We start from the raw sequence: 20373 nt of genomic DNA, 5'->3' as shown, positions 1-20373 counted from the left end.
ATGACAGTAATTTTCTAAGTTTTATGCCAATGTTTTAATAATTCTAAATCCTCGGCACCAATTAACAGAAAGTAACAGGGGGGAAAATGGCAGCAATACATTTTCAACATTGCAACAAGTGATCATATTAGGAAAATACTGTTAGTAACAGGAACAAATTATTTTAAAAACGTTTTCCCCCCATACTCTGCACAAGATAATAGAAACTCTACTGCCATGAGATTATATATACAGGTACATATTCCAATAGCAACATCAACAGAAATACTATGAAGAGAGCTTTTATTGGGCCGGTACAGACAGGCCAAAATAAAGCTGCTTCGGGTCACTCTGGAGGTATGCTGTTTCAATGATGGTGGGTGATTGGTTTTATTGATAAAGAGAGCATATTGTACCAAACAGTGCAGTAAGGAATGGTCTCTGTGAAATGTGTGTGTGTGTGTCTGTCTGTTGTGTGCCCTTAAATAATTTCTGTCTTATGGCAACTGACAGGCAACCCTATAATGGGGTTTATTTGTTTCTTTTCAAGATTGTTTCAGAGGAAGTTTGTCACTGCCTTCCTCTTAGGCTGACAGAATGTGATTTGTATAAAGTCACACAGTGGAATTCCATGGTCAAATAGGGATTTGAACCCTTGTGTCCCATACTTCTATCCAGACCTAAAATACTACACCACACTGGCTCTGCTTGTGAAATATATTGATTTCAAATCACTTTGTTACTTAGGACAACAACAACAACAATAATAATATTTATATCCCACCTCTCCCTACAGATTGAGGCAGGTTACAATGAAAAGAAGTAAAAACACATTGCAGAACATAATCAAAATTACACAACCCAACCCTCCACCAACATCAAAATAAACAATCAAGTTACAAGTTCAAGATTAAAATTGGTTATAAATCAATTAAAAGATGGGCAACTGGAGTAGAACAACTAGAGACGGACAGGGTTATCTTTCATTGGCAGGTCAATCTGGGAAGGCCTGATGGAAGAGATCTGTCTTGACAGCCTTTTTAAAGGTGTCAAGAGTAGTAACATGACGAATCTTCTCCGGCAGGTCATTCCACAGTTTTGGAGTAGCCAATGAAAACATCCTCTGGGAAACCGCAGCCAACCTGGTCTTCTTTGGCTGGAGTAAATTCTTCCCATAGGATCTGAGTGTGCGGGGTGGATTATAGGGAAGGAGGCATTCCCGCAAGTAAGCTGGATCCAACCACATAGGGCTTTAGAGGTGATAACCAACACCTTGTACTACACTCGGAAGCTGATTGGCAGCCAGTGGAGGGATTTTAAAATAGGTGTACCGTGGTCAAATTTGGATTTACCAGCAACCAACCTGGCTGCCATATTTTGTACTAGTTGAAGCTTCCGAACTTGGCACAAGGGTAGCTCCATGTAGTGTGTGTTGCAGAAATCAGGATGAGAGTTACCAGCTCATGTACCACTATGTCTAGGTTCACTGGCTCCAGGTAGCATTCCAGCTGGCGTGAAGGGGGCATAGTTTAGTAGAAGAGCTCATATTTGGATAAACAAAGGCCCTGGACTGAACTCTATACAAATTATCTACAAGGAGCTAAGAAAGATTACATGTCTAACAGCCTGTCAAAATAAGGCATCTTTTTACATTCATAGGATGATTAAAAAGTCAATCCCATTCATTTCAAAGTGAAACAGAATTCTACTCACATATTTGCTGAATGAAGTGGCAGAAGTTGCATGTAGTAATTTCTTAAGATAAGGAAAATGGGTTTTTTATATATATAAAAGGGAGTTTGTGATTCCACAATGAGCGAAATATCAACTCCTCCAGTGAATGTTTGTGTCAGCCCTTACATAGCTATAAGGAAGTCTGACCAAGAGTCTAGCCAAAAGAGGATTTGGAAGAGGACAGGGAGTTGGCTTGATGGATGTCAGAAGTGATACTGTTCCAAGGTCTTGAAATACATTATTTGAAAGTGAGAGAGGGAGTAGAGAACAAAGGAAACCAAAAGTGGATGTGCTTACACAAAGCCTAGAGCACAAGCCAGGAAGTATGGGGGCAGAAAGAGTCAAGGACACAAAGATGAACAACCTTAAAATAAAGTGCTGTGGCTTTACATTGGAATATAAAGCAAGAAACAGTCAAGTACATACTTAAGAGCCGGAAGACATGCTCACAGCATAGAGATAATTTAGCAGATGTGTGTTTATTTGGGTAAGAAGAGAATATAGGCAGAGGGAGCAAGGAGTGACAGCACAGTAGTAGTCTAGATGGTGCAACACAACAGACTTAGCAATGAAAGTAAAGCATTCAGGGTTTGTCTCCTCCTGGCATATCCAGGTGCATAAAGCATCCATGCAATCTGTCATTAAGGCTCGCTGAGCTACTTGTACAACAAGTTTTGGATGGGGCTAACCATTTTTCAGAGATTTTGTGATCTTTACATTCAACAGATGTTTTCAATTCCAAGACCTCTTGAGGAGATTATGAACAAGAGATTGTCCTGATGAGGAATAAAAATGCTGGCAGAGCTCATCATGTCATAACACTTCTCTCTGAAGTCATAATAATGCATATGGGAGTGTGGGATGTGATAATCATTCGTCAGTTCTTTTCATTAAAAAGTTGTGCAAAGCACAAACTCCTTACAGAATCCAAGATTTTATGAAGTATGTGCCTTTTTTACCCATTCAATGAAAAGAAAGACTTCAAAACTACATAAATATACATATACAAGAACAAATCCAACAGTGGGACTTAGGCAGGTTATAGACCGCCCATTTGGGGCGGGCTGCACCTGCCCCTTTCCCCGCTGTATCGGGGCCTCAGCGTGCAGAGCAGAAGCCGCTGAGGCCCCGATCTGTCACTTTTCGGGCTGCGGGGAAGCGGCAAAAGGCCCCTTCCCCGCAGCCTGAAAAGGGGTGTCCTTGGGGCTTCAAGCCCCAAGGATACCCCGCGGCAGTGGGGAGGGGGAGAAAGGGGCCGCTTGGCCCCTTTCTCCCTTGCTTCGCTGGGCGCAGCCATCTGAAGGCTGCGCCCAGCGAAGCAAAGCGGCGCCGCAAACCAGGAAGGAGCTCCGAAACGGAGCTCCTTCCTGGTCTGCGGAAAGGGCGCACTAAGTGCCCTGGTGCGGACCGACAACGTCACGTCCGCGCCGCCCCGTATAGAGGCGGCGCGGTCGTGACGTCGTCATGGCGGCCCCCTTGTGGAAGGGGAGCCGCCATTTTGTATGGACTCAGTCCGTACTAGGGTTAGGGGGGTGCGGAAGCACCGCACCTTCCTAACCCTAGAACGGACTGAGTCCGTATTTTAATGGCGGTCTGTAACCCGCCTTAATTCCCCAAATAAACATGTACTTGGCTCAAACTCCATAAGTGATTTTGTATCAGACACTTTAAATTACATTTGACCTTGGGCAACTAGAGTAGACAACCTGGTGTCTTTTAGGTGTTTTGGAACACAATTCCAAGAATGCCATAATCCATTCAAATATTCACTGCATAGGTGTATATGGTACTGGAACAATAATAGTAGCACAGTTATACAGCCTTCCACCTACCATAACTAGCAAACATATGCTTTGCAGGGGTTGGTACAGCCACCAATGCCTTCAAAGAAGTGTTTTCCAGTTGTCAGAATTGGTTTGCCCAGTCTGAGGTCTCTTTCACACTGCACAAATATAGCACTATGATTTCACTTTAAACATCATAGCTGTGGAATCCTAGGATTTGCAGTTTGTGGAGGGGTATTTAGAATTCTCAGTCAGAGAGTTCCTCTGGCACCTCAATGAACTACCGAGCACAGGATTCAATAAACTGAAAGCATGGCATTTAAAGTGGGATCACAGTGCAATAAATATGTAGTGTGAAAAGGTTCTGAGTGAAGCAACAACTTCAGTGATTATGGCCTGCATATCCTAAGGGACACCTCTATAATCCCATAATCAAGGGATTTTCCCACTCCACAATCATGAGAGGTGGTGTTTCTCTTTTTCATGGGCTACTTCCCCCAGCTTCCAAGTGTACCAGCTACAAATCAATACAAACACTACTTTGGGTAACTCTAATCACTGAAGATTGTACTGCAGGCTTCACACATATCTGGGTCTTGGATCAGCACTCTGTCATTTACAGCCCAAGGTAGATGTAAAGCTTGAATTAACCACAAAATGGGCTACCATACGCATACCCATGTTATTTATTTTTATTAAATGAATGGCCATTACCAACTGCAATGTTCTGGCATTTCAAAGTTGAAATAGACAGGGACAACCTTTAACACAACATGTAACATTACAGTTTTGTGTGAATTGAACTATCAACACTGTTAAGGGTAATGGTAAGGAAATGTTTGAGTTCAGGATTTACTAGTAATTAATTACTAGCTAGATTTAGAGCCTAGGCAAAATCCTAATCCTAATGTTTCTTTGTTCCTTAATTAAGCAATTAGGCTATTAGCTTTTCAGATAATACTCTGAAAAAAACTATAATACAGATTTACTCTTACATAAAGACAGTAAATTCCACTCTCCAGATATCCCCTCAGTTATGTGTAAATAAGGCAGAAAAACAAAACAACAGGCCTAGTACCATAGAATGATGAAAATGTCTCCAGATATTTGGGAGGAAGGAGTGTTTCATTATTGTATATACTCATGTATAAGTCTAGAAATTTTAGTCAAAAAATTGACCCCCAAAAAACTGAGTCAACTTATCCACGAGTCAATGTATGTGCTATACTCGAAATCTTATTTAAAAAGGAACCATTCCCTGGTGAAACTCAAGAATGTAATCTGTTCTGGAAGCACTGACCTCCCTCTACTCTCTCATCCGTCCAGCCTTTAAGGTGAGCACAAACCGTTATGCCTGCTGGAATTGTGTAAATTCTTTGGCACCATTTTCCTTTTCTTAATCGCTTAGTTCCTTTGTTAAATGCCCCTAGGTTTTACCCTTGACTTATCTATGGGTCATATAGAACTCCATAATTTTGGCCCCAAAACCTGCCCTTGATCTATATATGAGGTCAACTTATGGTCGAGTATATACAGTATTTAGACAGGCTTTTGTGATACAAATTCATTCTTGAAAACTAAATTTCAATAAATATTTACGGTTATATCTGAAGCACCATGGAAATATTGCCCCAGGAAGTATCAATTAACAATACTAACATCTGCTGTTTCTTAATCAATAGTAATTTTTGACATACAGGCATCAACAAAATTAATTTTTCAAGACTCTAGAATACTTGAGATTTATTGGTCAAATTTACACAAAATGGTAAGCCATAATTCTATAAAACCCTGACCAATCATTCACGAGCATGTTTTCCAAACAATACTGCCAGATCACTGCCACATGCCAACTCTCAGGTGCAGGCGGAGCTCACCAGCAAGAAAAAGTTTAACATTAGTTCTGCACCAAACCCCTGGCCTATCTTTTTTGTAAGTTAACTTACAAATTAAATTACCCACTGACTTGATATGGCAACCTCTATGTCAGTTCTACCGATCCAATGGATCTACTCTAATCAGGTCAGCAACTGCATTCAGGCCCTATTACGGATGCAAAGAGGCAGCCTGCAAGCAGATACACACTAACTCATGGATGATAAAACAGTATTCTATGGAATTCTCACTTATATGGTTTCCTATGTGAATGTAGGACAATGGGAAACTGCTGGTGGAAATCTATTATTTTATACTCAGTTCTTCTTATGTAAAGACCTCCTATACACACATTCCTGGAACTCAGTTCTGGCTGAGGAAGGACTAAGTGTGAATTTTAGGTTGTGAGAATATTTGGTTATTCAATCTTCACATTGTCAATGAACATTTTTATTAATATATTTATTTGAGGTTATGTTCTTACTATTGTTCGTGTTAATTATTACTATTGCTTATGAATTTGTGTATCCCTTCTTATAAGTTGCTTTAGAATTTGCAGTAGGAATAAATATAAGAACTTGATACATGGAATGAATAACTTACTGTACAGGCAAAGAAAGCCTGACAGAAATAGTCCAGCAGGCTTACTTACCTCCCACTACTGTACTCAAAGACCAAACTGAGGCGGGTTACAGACCGCCGCTTTGCGGCGGTCTGCCGCTTGCTCCATGAGGGAGCCGTAGCAGCCACACCGCACGGCTCCCGCACGGAGCAAAAAAGGAGCTCCAAAATGGAGCTCCTTCTTGCGGCGCCTCTATGACGTCGCGAGGCGCCGCTGGTGCATTCGCGACATCATAGGCGCCGTGACACGTCTGGACGCTATGTGTCCAAGACGTAAAGATGGCGACGCCCGTATGAACAGGGCGCTGCCATTTTGTACGTATTCCACCGCCCCTTCCTAACCCTAATACGTATGGAATACGTATTTTTGGCGGTCTGTAACCCGCCTAAGAGAATTTATCTTTTTGTATACATTTAAATGTGCTTACCTCAATCCAGTATTTCAGTGCACATATGGAGCTCCTGAACAAACAAGCTTCCCTTTCTGAACTTTAGTACAAAAAGTACATATAATTCTCCTTTCACTTCTAAAGCAAAGCCTTTGCAGTTTAATAAAGTTAATTGAACCTCCCACCTCACCTCCCGGGTACTGTACAAACTAGCCAAGCCAGACCAAAACAGATCTTTCCATTCCTTGGTCAAATAACTACCAACCGTATAATATATAGCCACATTTTAAGGAGAGTGAAACCAGGATGTGCAACATCACTAAAAATTCACAGTGAGGTTCAGGACACTTAACTCCCCTGTCTCTGGAATGGTCAAGAAAGAATTCGCTTGACAACCTACAAATGTTCAGAGGCAATCAGCTCTATATGCCACAATTTCTGTAAACAAAAAGTAGCAGCAGGACAGTGGCATCCAAGAAATCAGGACTACCACAGAGTGCACAGCAAATGCCGAATGCAGCAGGAGTTGCCATGCAATCTAGCATGGTATACTGTGAAGCTTCTGGAAGATATTAGACTCTGGAATCTCATAACTGGCATAATTCTATGTCTCTTCCATTGTTTCTCTTGATATTAATAGTGTTAAAAGCACCAGTGATCATTCACTCCCACTTCATACATCTACTCACACTCCTAATAAACACATTCTTAACATTCTGTTTGAGAAAACAATCATCCAAGGTAAAATGGAGCATGCATAAATACACTTTAACTGGATTTTAAAATATATATATTGAATATCTGTGGGGAAAGATATACAAATCAGCCCCTCCTGTTAAAAAAAATACTATCTGATATCAATATATTAATTTTTTCCAGATCCCCTCCCCTCCCCAGAAAGCCAGGAAATGGACCAATTGGATCTCTTTAGAGCTCACAATATAAGCTGACCGGTATAGAGCATCTGGTCCTGAATAACCACCTGAATAACAATCATCCTAGAAATAATTCAAAGTGTTGTGTCTCTAATTCACACACACACACACACACAGAGAGAGAGAGAGAGAGAGAGAGACTATAGCTGTTAAGCTGAACTGTTTTGTTTTATTCTCCATTAACAAAGGGTTAAATTATAAGGCTGATACAAGGACAGATAAGCAGTTTCATGGCAGTTAGAATCCCTGTTTCTGTTTCTCCAGAAACTAGGACACAGAGCAATGGCTGCAAACTACAGGAAAAGCGATTCCAACCAAACATTAGGAATAACTTCCTGACAGTTTGATAGTGGAACATAGCTCCTCAGAGAGTGGTAGAGTCTTCTTCTTTGGAGGTTTTAAAACAAAGGCTGGATGGCCATCTGTCGGGGGTGCGTTGATAGTGTATTCCTGCATGGCAGAGGGTTAGAATGTGAGGTCTCTTCCAGCTCTATGATTCTACATAACTATGGAGAAGGCTTGGGCTCTCTACTTCTTTTACTAGTTTTCCTCTGTATTAATTCCCCCTCTTCCTTTTTGAAACTTAACCCAGTACAGGGATGTTAATGCTAACCCACAGATAGTTTCAGGACAGGCTTTGCAGTCAGGTCTTGCAAACCATTAGTAAAACATTAACCTCATTACAGATGCAGTATCATAGCACTGTTGGTGGTCAATCCAACCATGAGATGCTTATAGAACTCAATTTATTATGCTACAGTGTTTTCTGATTCACCAATTTTACTATCAGGACATGAATACTAATTCTTCCTGCAATACAAATAAATTTTCCATTTCCTTTACGTCAAACTTCTTATCTCTTTTCTTAACAACAAACAGCTGTTATGGTTCCGAAATCTTTTCATGAGACTTAGAAGCTTGATTGCCTAGTGTTACTAGGCTGGCCTAGTGCTACCACTGTATCCCTTCTTCTTTGGCTGAGGGACAAAGCAGCCTACAGAAAGGTACCAGGGAAAGAAGCAGAGCATCCTTTTCCTGTCCTAGGCAACATGCTGTGGCTATTTTGTTTCCCAGCCCAAGGAGGCAGTCAAGTCAGGTCAAGTTTATTGTAATATAGCCATCAGCCACTGTACACAGAGGGAGTTGTGGCAGCAGAAAGTTAGTACGTGAGTAAGCAGAAGAAGGCACAACTAGTATTTCTGCATTTGATTCACTGACATGCTAGAGACGGAGATGACTATGAATCTTATAAATAAAAAGAGAGATACAGTCATTTGAATACTTTGTGATATATGAAAACCATGAACACAAATGCAGTGGAGAGCACAATTATTTTCAAGATCCTGACAATTTATTGCAAGACATATTAATCTGAAAAACAAAAAAACAAAAACAGTACTCTGTGATTTGAGAAACATTATCAGGGCAACTGCTATTCTAATCATTATGATTTATCACAGAAAGAGTTAACTATGGGATGGTAAACAAAGATGTTGCTTAAGGTTTTTCATTACATGACTGCCAGCTGTTTTTTTGGAAACTCAAAATAATCCACTGCGTTTACACTGAGCTGATGACATTTAGCAATGAGAGATAACTTTCAAACTAGACAAACAACTTTTCTTTGCCTCATGAAATTGCCTTGGATATGGATAAGACACAGTCTGTTCCTTTCATTTAGTTTGGCCTGCTGGTGGCATGACAAATTAAACATAATTATTTTTTTTTTAAGGTAAACTCTGTTAAGTATTGCTTTCTCACTCCTATATTTTCCATGACCAACATTTCTGGAATTTACTGCTAGGGAGAAAAGATACTCTTCGGGCACCTCAACAATTTTTCCCACAACCCAAAAAACACAAAATTATGACTGTTTATCATTCAAGTCTGTATAGTTACATATGGTGCATAGTTACATATGGTGGCAAGCAAGAACAGTCTCAAGAGAATCTGTTTTTAATTCCCCATGCACATGGCTAAAGAGTGTAAATGCTATCAATTATTATTATTATTTTGTGTATTTATCCTGTCCTTCCTGCAAGAAACTCACAGATGTTTACATTGCTCCCTTCCTGTCTTCATTTTATCATCACAAGAACTCTGTGAGGTAGGCTGTGCTGACTATGGGTAGCCCAAGGCTATTCAGTTAGTTTCATATTTAAGCTGAATGAAAGTCACCTCCATTTTAGACTAACACTCTATTCACTACTCTCCATAAGTCCTATTTAACTCTCAGTTTTAAAAGCTAAACAGGAACGACTGGGGGGACACATGCTGAAACACTGATCCCTTCACTCCCAACTCCCCTGTGCTTATATGTAAAACTCAGCTGTGTGTATTTACCCTGCTCCATGAGATTGGAAACCCAGTTCACAGAAACATGGAGCAGTGAAGACATGTCCATCCAAGCATGCTTACAGTATATTTTTATTACAGATCTGCCTTATCAAAATGCAGAGATCAGGAAAAATAGAGTAGGCAAAGGACATTTTTCTATCCTAAAACTGAATGCAGAGTTCTCATGTGATGGGACATGGAGTCAATCACAACCTAGAGTTTACACGACCTAGGTGTCAATTGTGGACACGCCTGGAAACCAAATAAATTGTTTTCATTCTCAAAATAGAACAACAGCTGATTTGAATGTGGTATTAGACCAACATAGACATAGATAAACCCCCTGCCCAATAGTAGTTAACATTTAATTGGCCAAAATAACTGCAGGTGTGGCTATGGGAACTCATACACCAGATAATTAAGAATGTATGTAAAACATCTTACTGTACAGCTTAATTATGAAGAGCTTTGTGGGGGAAAACTGAAATATATGCACACACACTTATTTTAAAAGAAAGCAGCTTCAAACAAGACTCTAACTATACTGCCATCTGGTGGGCCCAGTTTACCATAATTAGAAACCTTGTAAAAATAACCCAAGACAGAATATGTTTCAACAGACCACACCAGCACATAACCAAAGTATACATAACTGTGGCCAGAAGTGCAACATTACCTCTATGGAGAATGGCCTACTAGCTTTATAAAAGTAACTTTCACCACGAAGTGTTGCTTCCTTTTCTGCAACCCTATGAGAGAATTTCATCAGCTATGGTGGCTCCCATCTATGAATCTCTTAATTCCACAAGCTGGTTCACCAGCAAATCACTATACGGGACAAATCAAATCCAGGACGAGGCACGTCAACTCCTTCTGCACAGTCACAGATATTAATGGCTATAAAGAACATTGACAAGATTAAGAAGACCATCCTCCCTTGGCTTTGTCCTAGGCCACACCTAAGGGTCTTTTTCTCTTTCCGTCCTTTTGTAGGTCAGTAAAAAGAGTACCCAGCTTGTTAGGGCCAAGTGGCTTATAGACTGTAAACCACTTATAGTCCCAAGTTCACTGATAAGCAGTATAGAAATGTACGTGCTATTACTATTTGTAAAATAAAGGAGGCTCAAGGAATTGTTCCAAAACTTTGTGTTTATTAATTTGGATTAATTGGATTTTAGCATGTTCGTTTTAAACTTATATTGTTTAATCTTGTTTTAAGGGGAAGTACAATGTATATATGGATGTATTTTAGCTTGTTGTATGCCACTTTGATTGCCTGGCAAAAAGTAGGCTAGAAATTTTTAAAAAATATTTGTTTATTTAATTATAGATATTTACAGAATCACCTGAAAATGTAACAACATTCTTTTAAGATAGCTTAGGTTTGTCATTGCTTTTTTGAATTGCTCTTCTAGTTTGCCCTGCCAAGCTGTTTCAAAGAATTACAGAGGAACACAACTGATTCCAAAGCACACAGAGAAGGCGGGGAGGGGGGCACAGACAGACAGAGAGGTGAGGGAACACTCTTGCCTTCACGTAGTACTGAAACCATTAAAACTTCATAAAATGAGGTAATTGAGCTAAAATGTGTCAGAGTACCAACTAAGCTATGAGTTTTTCCTACCCCAGGGGGGAGTCACACTGAGAAGGAGAATTTATTTTGTCAAAAAATTCCACAGCTCAGTGCTAACTGCACTGGCTGCCAATGCACAACTGTACTTCAGTTGCTCAAATAAGAGCCATTAAAAATGCCTAACTTGGGCAAAACACACTAACATTCCCTATAGGATTATTTTGTGCCTAGACTACACAGCCAACTGGTAATCGAGGTCTTGTGGAAAGAACATCTTAAGGGTGTAAAGATCGACTGGTAAATTAATAACAGGAGTTCCTGGTTAGGGGTGCCAGGGTTTTAAAGGCCTGATTCAAATCTGAGTGAAGTCAAAAGTAAAACTACCCAAGAACACGGAAGCTGCATCAGATCTAATTCCATTTCCATACATGCTGAAGAAATTATTATTTACAAGAAGAACCATCATTTATGGAATGGGGAAACATGTTCTTTTGAAGTGTGTGTATACAAAACATAAATCTTTTCATAGACGTGTTTTTTGCAACAGTAAAAGAACATTTTGCCTTCCATTTACTCTGAAGAGCCAACAGATTACTGCATGTGACTATTTCCCTAAGGATTATTAGCCCTCTCTTTCCACATTGTGTGAAATGAGCCATGGATTTTTTATTTTATTTTATTTTATTTTTAAATAAAAAGGCCTTCTTCAAGGGACTGGCACAACAGAGACAATGATTTGTGCATCCTAGCTGTTCAAACCCACTGCACTGTTTTATAGTTTTCTTTTTAATAGACAAAATGTTCAGAACACCTGGCACCTTCCTACTTTCCCTGACTTGCCTTTTAAAAAGCATCTACAAAATGTACGGGGGGGGGGGCACATAAATCAAGTTTCACTTTTACAAAATAGATCAAATGATGTTACTGCTGCTACACAATGTGGTGGGATTAGGTGACACTAGTATTCACACAAGTAAACCACTCGTGAGAACTATTTAATGCAAACAAAATATAAGCAAACATAATATAGAAATCAGTATTCCAGCATGGTGTTGTGGTTTAGTATTGGACTATGAATCTGGAGACCACAGTTCAAATCTCAATTCAGCCATGGAAACCTACAGGAGGGAATGGTTGCCTTAGGGTTGTCATTAGTCAGAAACTGACAGCAAACAACAGCAACAACAACTCCAGTTTGACAATCAAAACTTAGAAGTTTAGTAATAATATCTACTCCATAATATTCTGGTCAGGGAAATATGTGTTATTTTGCTTTAGCCTGCAGGTAGCTTTTCCTGGAAGAAAAAATTCCCAACCTTCTTGCTTTGTGTGCTTCCTTCTTGTTGCTTTGAGACAGAAAGAAAAAATATGCACGTGTGGATTACCTTTTCTCTGAGGTGCTCTATTTTTAATTTTATTTTTTGAGAGAGAGACAACAGTATTAATTACTGATATTCAAATATAATGCCAACAAGGCACACCTAAAAAATCAGTTCCTGGCCTATTGATCAAATAAATCCAAGGCTGTCTGAGCTACACCTCATAGCTGATCCAACATTAATTTTTCCTATACAGTGGACCCTTGTTATACGCTGGGGTTTGGTTCCAAGATCCCCCGTGTATAACAAAATCCGTGTATGCTCAAGTCTCATTAAATATAATGGCATAGCAAAATGGTGTCCCTTATAAAAAAATAGAAAATCAAGGTAAATTTATACTGTTTTGGAACATTTTCAAACCGTGTATGCTTGAATCCGTGTATAAGAAATCCGTGTATAAGAAGGGCCGACTGTACAGTAGTTTTGTTTCTCCATGGCCTGATTAAGAAAAAGAGCAGCAAGACAAAACAGACACATCACAGCATCTTTTCCCAGGATGAAATTCTCTGTCTTCCACTTTATTTCATATTACAACAGAAAGAACTTGCAGAAATCTACAATAGAATTAGAATAAAATTCATCATAAAGGAAGTAACATTTTAGTACAGGGGATCTTTGTTATACACTGGAGTTTGGTTCCAAAATCCCCCGTGGATAACAAAATCCGTGGATGTTCAAGTCCCACTAAATATAATGACATAGCAAAATGGTGTCCCTTATAAAAAAATGGAAAATCAAGGTTTGATATTTGAAATTTATACTTTTTTGGAACATTTTCAAACTGCAGATGCTTGAATCCATGTATAAAAAATCCCTGTATAAGAAGGGCTGACTGTACAAAACATACACTGCTTTAATAATTTATCTTCCCCCTGTTATTAGAAAAGAACAATAAAAACATCTATACTTTAACACACAATGGAACCAACAAGATTGATTCCCATTTCCCCCAGTGACTATAAAAGTAAAAATCCAGCTACAAAGTTTTGCTTGCGTCATGTCCAACTAAAATAATGAACAGTAAACAGATTATGATCTTCATCACATGCAGGGACAATCATGCGAATTAATGCTTTCTGGATGACCTGGTTATTTAGTTATACATCTGTTCTCTGTTTGTTGTTCCTTTCAGAATAGAAACATCTTCCTTTAAAGTAAAATACTTATAGTTTGCATGTGATCAGAACAGATCAGATAAAAATTATGAAAAGAATACAAAGGGTTATTTGGAATGGTCTTACAAACAGCCACTTGGTCTGTAACTGTTATCTGCACATATCTGCACATTTACACACCTTAAAAAGGCAAGTGTGTTTCCTGACAAAAAGAATAATAAACAGGCCAGAACCCCTGATGAATGATGTCTTAAAAACAATGGAACAGAAAAGATAAGAGAAGCCCCTAGCCCCAACTATACTTTATAAGGTATTAGCTAACTCAGGTGCTGTGTAGCAGCATGGGCCAGACTGGGGGTGGAGTCTGGGCGTAGTGTCTACATGACGCATGCCCCAGCTCCGCCTTCAGGCTGGTGTGATGCTGCGCACCACACCAAATGGCGCACGGCGCTCCTCTGGTGCCACGTCTGCATGCCACAGCACTGAAGGAGTGCCGTAAAGCCGCAACACTGCAGCTATTGCGCCTTTTGCAGGGTGCAAAAAGATGCCACTATTTGCAGCTTCTTTTCGCAGCCCCAACCTGGCTGTAAAATGGGAGGTATGCACAGCCCCTCAATATCCACATTTGAAATCCATTAAGAATTACGTTGTTTTTGTTGTTGTTGTTGTGTGCCTTCAAGTCATTTCTGACTTATGGAGACCCTAAGTCAACCCTATTATAGGGTTTTCGTGGTAAGATTTGTTCAGAGGAGGTTTGCCATTGCTTTCTCTGATTGGTGTGTCAAACTTCAGGGAATCTATTTTTTGTCCTAGGCCTAACTTATGCTTGGTTCCACTATCAATAGCACTACGTCTGAAAATTACCATTTCTAAGCCACTCTGGGAGATCTTTTGGCTAAAAGGTGGGACAGTGGAGATTATCACACTAGGATCAATTCCATTACATTACAATTCCAATATTAAACTATTTATACCGTTATTGGCAGAGAACAAGACAAAAGCACTATGATGACCTACTGTTCCACACAGTTGCACAATTATGTTTTATAATGCTTTAAAAACAGCAAAATAATGCTTTAACTTCTGCACCTTGGTAGTCTGTAGCCCTAGCATCCTGTCAATGTGAAGTCTTGCACTTGTGCAGACGAAACAGGGGTGATCATATGGTATTATTGTATGGACATTATAACACCACCACCAAACCAGCTCAAGAACAAATTACTTATGCTGCTAAAAATCCCCTGCTGGCTTTGAAAAGTTGGTTATTGTTTTATGTTAGTGAAAATGCTCCTGCAACCTATGTCTGGGGGCTTCCAAGAGAAGCAATCCACGCTTTTTACCGGAGAAATAAAATGGTTTGGGGCCTCTGGAATGGTTGAAGTCTGCAAAACTAAACACTTTTCCCACTCCTGGTCAGAGGTTTTGCATGTTAATTTTGATCAAGCAACACAGTGGATAAATAACCTTTGTGAATCTCATTTGTTTTTTCTGCTTCAATTAAAACCATCCTAGATACCAGGGAAATAAGATCAGCCCACAATACAAATCTACTGATAATACAAATTATATGAATTTTACTCAAACAGATTTTCCTGAATGGCAACTACATCCAAAACCTACATCACAAAAATTAATATACAATCTTTTTTCCCTTTCCCTAGTTCATTCAACCAGTTCATTACTCAGTTGTATCATCTCTCCCATCCTTTAATAAGCATTTCATAGTTCTTTGATTTATGTGATATCCCTTTACTAAACTGGGGCTTTGGGCAATTTTCCTCCAAAAGAAAACCCAAAAAATAAGACCACGCAATCTAAAGGAAGTTATAGTAATTGTGTGTCATATTCCCTTGGCAACCATGTGGAATTTCCAGTAGGCGTGAATGCTCTGTGTGGGTGCAACACACAGAATTTCCTAGTCAATCTTCCTATTTGCCTTGGAAGGGGGTTCCCACAGAAAAAAAATAGACTATTTTAAGAAAATAATTCATGCCCCCAATTAGAACCAGTGAGCTCTCTCTATACAAAACCAGTTGAAAGAAAAACTGCATATCTGAACAAAACAATGAATACTTGCTATTCTCCATACAGTCAAGTGATATTATTTACGATCTAGGCCAATCCTCTATGTTTCTCACTGCATTGGTACTCAGTCTCCCTGATGAATGAAGAGCATGAATTATACACAACACCAACTAAACACGTAAACATATTTTTTAAAATCTGCTCTCTCTCTCTCTCTCTCTCTCTCTCTCTCTCTCTCTCTCTCTCTGTATATGTGTGTGTCACACCCCACCTACCCTAAGCAGATGCAAATACTTGCACACAGAGACCATTCTCAGGGCCCACAGTTACAACTCAGAAACAAAAGAACTTTGTTGAATACGACTACATATTTCTTCTAGGCAGTGGCATCTAGTGGGTTCCATGGCAATGGGGCAGTTACTACAATTAAGGTTTCCAGTCAGAGTGAAAACTTGAAAGAGATACTATGTAAGGTGTCAAACCAATTTGGACCTGGAGTCATCTGGACAGCCCCTTTAAAATATGAACTAAAACCCAGAATAGATCCCCTACCTCAATGACATGGAAACCACCAGCTGCTATTCCTTCTAGTGGGGAATGTTCGACTGTCCAGATGTTTCAGACTTCAACTCCCAAGAGCTACAGCCAAAGGTAATACAGGCTGAGTATCCCTTAACTGAAAGTCTGAAATCTGAAATATTGTCATCCCTCCATATCCACAGATTCAACCATTCATGGCTTAAAAATATTACACACACACACACACACCAAAAAACAAACCTTGATTTTGCCATTTTATATAAGAGACACCAATTTACTATGCCAATGTATTTAATAAGACTTGAACATCCATGGATTTAGGTATCCATAGGGCAGTCGTTCTCAATCACGACCCTTTTGAGGATTGAATGACCCTTTCACAGAGGTTGCCTAAGACCATCGGAAAACACATATTTCCAATGGTCTTAGGAACTGAGACAAAAATAATTTTATGGTTGGGGGTCACCACAACATGAGGAAATGTATTAAAGGGTTGCTCAAAAGCATCAGGAAGGTTGAGAACCATTGCCATAAGGGGTCTTGGAACCATACCCCAGCAGATACCAAGGGCCCACTATAATGTATTTAGAAATTCAAAATTGTCCACATAGATGGATGAGTTAGTGACACCTTCACTTTCTGGTGGTTCAATGTACAGAAACTTTGTTTCATGCACAAAATTATTTATAAGTATTGTGTATAAAATTACTTTCAGGCTATGTGTATACAGTATATATGAAACACACAACAATGTAATAGAGTTGGGTCTCATCTCCAAGATATCTCATTGTGTATATACAAATTTTCCAAAATCAAAAAAAATCTGAAATCCAAACTTTTCTGATCCCATGCATTTTGGATAAGGGATACTCAACCTGTATTTAACATCCCAACATCTGCTCTATATCATGATCCTTCCCCAAATCTGAGGTGTATTTCATTATAAAACAAGAAATGCATTTAGTCACAAACAGCACTTCAATCTCCTTTTGATTGTGTAATTGACTCGAGACATGGTTTGGTCATGTTACAGGAAATAACAAATGGGTTATAAGAAAGAATGAGAACATAGAGATTAACCCAATGGGTTGCAAAGGACACAGTCTTTGCAGTGGCGTCACTAGGGGTGTGTTGGGGATGCAGACTGCACCAGGTGACACTCTATGGGGGGTGACACCACTGTTCCTCAGGCATCTGCCTTTGGGCAGAAACAGGCTGTGGTACTTGCCTGTGCCCCTTTAAAATGCTGAGTGGAGTGAGGTTTAGTGGATGAGAAAAGAAGAGTCCCCAGTTTTTAATTTTTTGGAAAAAAATTCTTTTAAAAAAATCACATTTTACCAAATTTCCACTTCAATTACATTAAATTACATATATGTAAAAAAAACTTTCTTTCTTTCTTTCTTTTTTCAGTAGAATCAAAGCAAGCATCAGCATGCTTGCAGGCAATTTGAGGAGAGTCCATCCAGGAACATCTTATAAGCTTGAGCTCTGAGGGAGCTGCACTGGAGACTCCAAGAGTAAGAGAGAAAAGATTAGCAAAGCTTTTTATTCAGGGTTTCAAAATGGCTCTCTGTGCTAGTTTGAACCAGAAAAATGTCTTTGTGGCATCTAGATTACATAGTTTACTGTAGGAGGGACTTGTTTGCATTAAGAGCAGGCAGACAATGGGTTGTGGTGTCTCCCCTGTTTGTTTGTTTTTTTCTTGCTGATTTAACTGTCCCTTCTTTGAAAAATTACATAAAAGAGCAGGGGCCAGATATTGGCCCACTCAAGACAATGGCACTATTTGACGGCCTGGTGCTATTTCTCAGTCCTTCCAAGATCAGAACTAGGAGAGACTGACTGGAATTATGGTAAGTACTTCAAGAGTTAAATTTGGACCAAAAGATAATAATCAAATCAATAGACAAACAAATAGGGTAAATGTTAATTTTGTCTGCAATTGATTTGTTTTTAAAGAGACCGATTCAGAATGTCATTTTAAATGGGCATATGGTTTCCTTAAAAAAAAACATGATAGAAAGTTATTCAAGCCACATTATTCAGAAATGATAGAAAGTTATGCAAGCTACATTATTCAGAAATTTAATACACAATATGCTACTGTTCTGCCCAGTCTGTATTCTAAAACAGATTATATTTTGAAGACGAACAGCAGATAAATGCAAACCAAATGTCCAAAAAACAGCAGCTTCAAATTATGCAAATAGAACATGATCATAAGATGAATAAGAATGCTGCCTAATGCCTACTATTTAAAACTGACTCAGACAGATGTTTCAAATGGAAAACCCTGTCCACCACTAGTCCATGCCAACAGGGTGTTTCCCATAGCATATTTGCCTGAAGCACATACAGTTTTAGGTCTGGAAAATTAAAAAGAGAAGATATTAAATTTTCAGCTAAGGTTTGTAACTTCAAGGCTCTTTAATCTTGTCATCACAAGACCTTTCTAACAACCCAGTTCAGCTAGACATGGTAATTTGTACTGAATATTATGGCATCCTCTCAGTGAACTACTTTAAGACAATTTAAGGTAGTTAAAGTTTCAAATACACTGATACCATATTGTTGTTCTTGTTCTGTGACTTCAAGTCATTTCTGACTTATGGTGACCCTAAAACAACCCCATGATGGGGTTTTCTGGGGCTGAATGTATATGGCCTTTCCAAGACTGGCCCCGCAGTTCCTAGCCTTGGATGCCTGTAACTCTCACCATAGCTCATGGTCCTCCTTCAGAATCCCTCCTTGGATCTGGAGTGACTGGGTCTCCAGGTGTTCTCACTGTGGACTAGTGTGTGTTAGTTTTCTTTTTTTTTATGGTAAGCATAACTACCCCTTGATTTAGGGTTAAAGAAAATGATCTGAGTCAGAGTTAAAATGACCAGAAAATTAATGTGGTTTATTATATCCTGAAAAAAAATTACTGTATATACTCATGTATAAGTCTAGAAATTTTGGTCAAAAAATTGATCCAAAAAACCTGAGTCGACTTATCCATGGGTCAATGTAAGTACTGTATCTTAACTCTTATTTAAAAGCAAGAACTATCCCCTGGTGAAAGGCAAGAGTATATATAATCTGCCTTAGAAGCACTGATCCCCTCTATTCTCTCATTCATCCAGCCTTAAGAGTAAGCACAAAGTCTGTTGGAATTTTGTAAGTTTTTGACATTGTTTTGCTTTGCTTCATCCTTTAGATCCTTTGCTAAGTGCTCCTAAGTTTTGCCATCGACGTATACACAGGTCATAGCAAAATCCATAATTTTGGCCCTAAATCTTGCCCTCGACTTATACATGAGGTCAACTTATAGTTGAGTATATGTGGTAAATGGTTTAAACAAGTTTCAGTCTTAGTTCCAAAGATATAACAATGTTCAACCTGAGTTACATCAGACCTTACCGTTCTATCAATTCAGAAGCCAGTACACATTCACTACCTATTGTTTATTTCAACTCAGTCATTCAATGTAGTTAAAGGGGTTATTCGGACGTTGTTTTTGTTAGCGAGACTATGGAAATAATCTCATTCATGCATTTCAGTTTTGTTGTTCACACTTTTTAAAAATCAGAACAGTATTTATATGCATCTTGGTGACTTCTGTTACTCACACGTGTTAGCACTGCGAATAAAAATGGAGTCAAGGCAGACAGAGTTTTATCCCACTTTATCCCGAGTCTATTCACATTATTTATTCACACAGCCAACAATGCAAATAGGAAGGCTGGGGGGGGGGGATCCTGAGATTGATTATTCTGGGATTTGCAGGGTTTTGGATAGCCCCTACCCCCCAAAAAACTTTTAGCGGATGCATTAGAAATGCATGTGAACAACAGAGGTTAATCCCACATTCATCTGGGACTTTTTTCACCATCTGAATAACTGCACAGTATCACATGCCTTGCTGCCACACTGACACTAAAAATTCCTGATCTTCAAGCAAGCGGATTGCTTCCCACCACAACTGAACTAAAGACTCCTGTAACTGCCCTTTTTAAAGCTTTGGTATGCCTTCTTTGTTTGCTGGGCGGCAAGGGTAGAAGCTGTGACAAGGCAGCAGTAAAAAAAAATAGGAACTATAGCAAAG

General features: G+C 39.2%; 1 protein-coding gene across 1 annotated transcript in view; it reads right to left on the bottom strand.

The window, feature by feature from the left end:
* Positions 1 to 20373, bottom strand: part of COBLL1 (cordon-bleu WH2 repeat protein like 1) — a 115167-nt gene that overhangs the window by 62641 nt on the left and 32153 nt on the right. The gene's annotated exons all lie outside the window — the stretch shown is intronic.

This window comes from Sceloporus occidentalis, unplaced genomic scaffold (assembly GCF_023333645.1).
Source record: "Sceloporus occidentalis isolate IW3139 unplaced genomic scaffold, rSceOcc1.0.p SCAF_4, whole genome shotgun sequence".
NCBI classification, from domain to species: Eukaryota; Metazoa; Chordata; class Lepidosauria; order Squamata; family Phrynosomatidae; genus Sceloporus; species Sceloporus occidentalis.
This window is presented reverse-complemented; position numbering and strand designations above follow the sequence as displayed.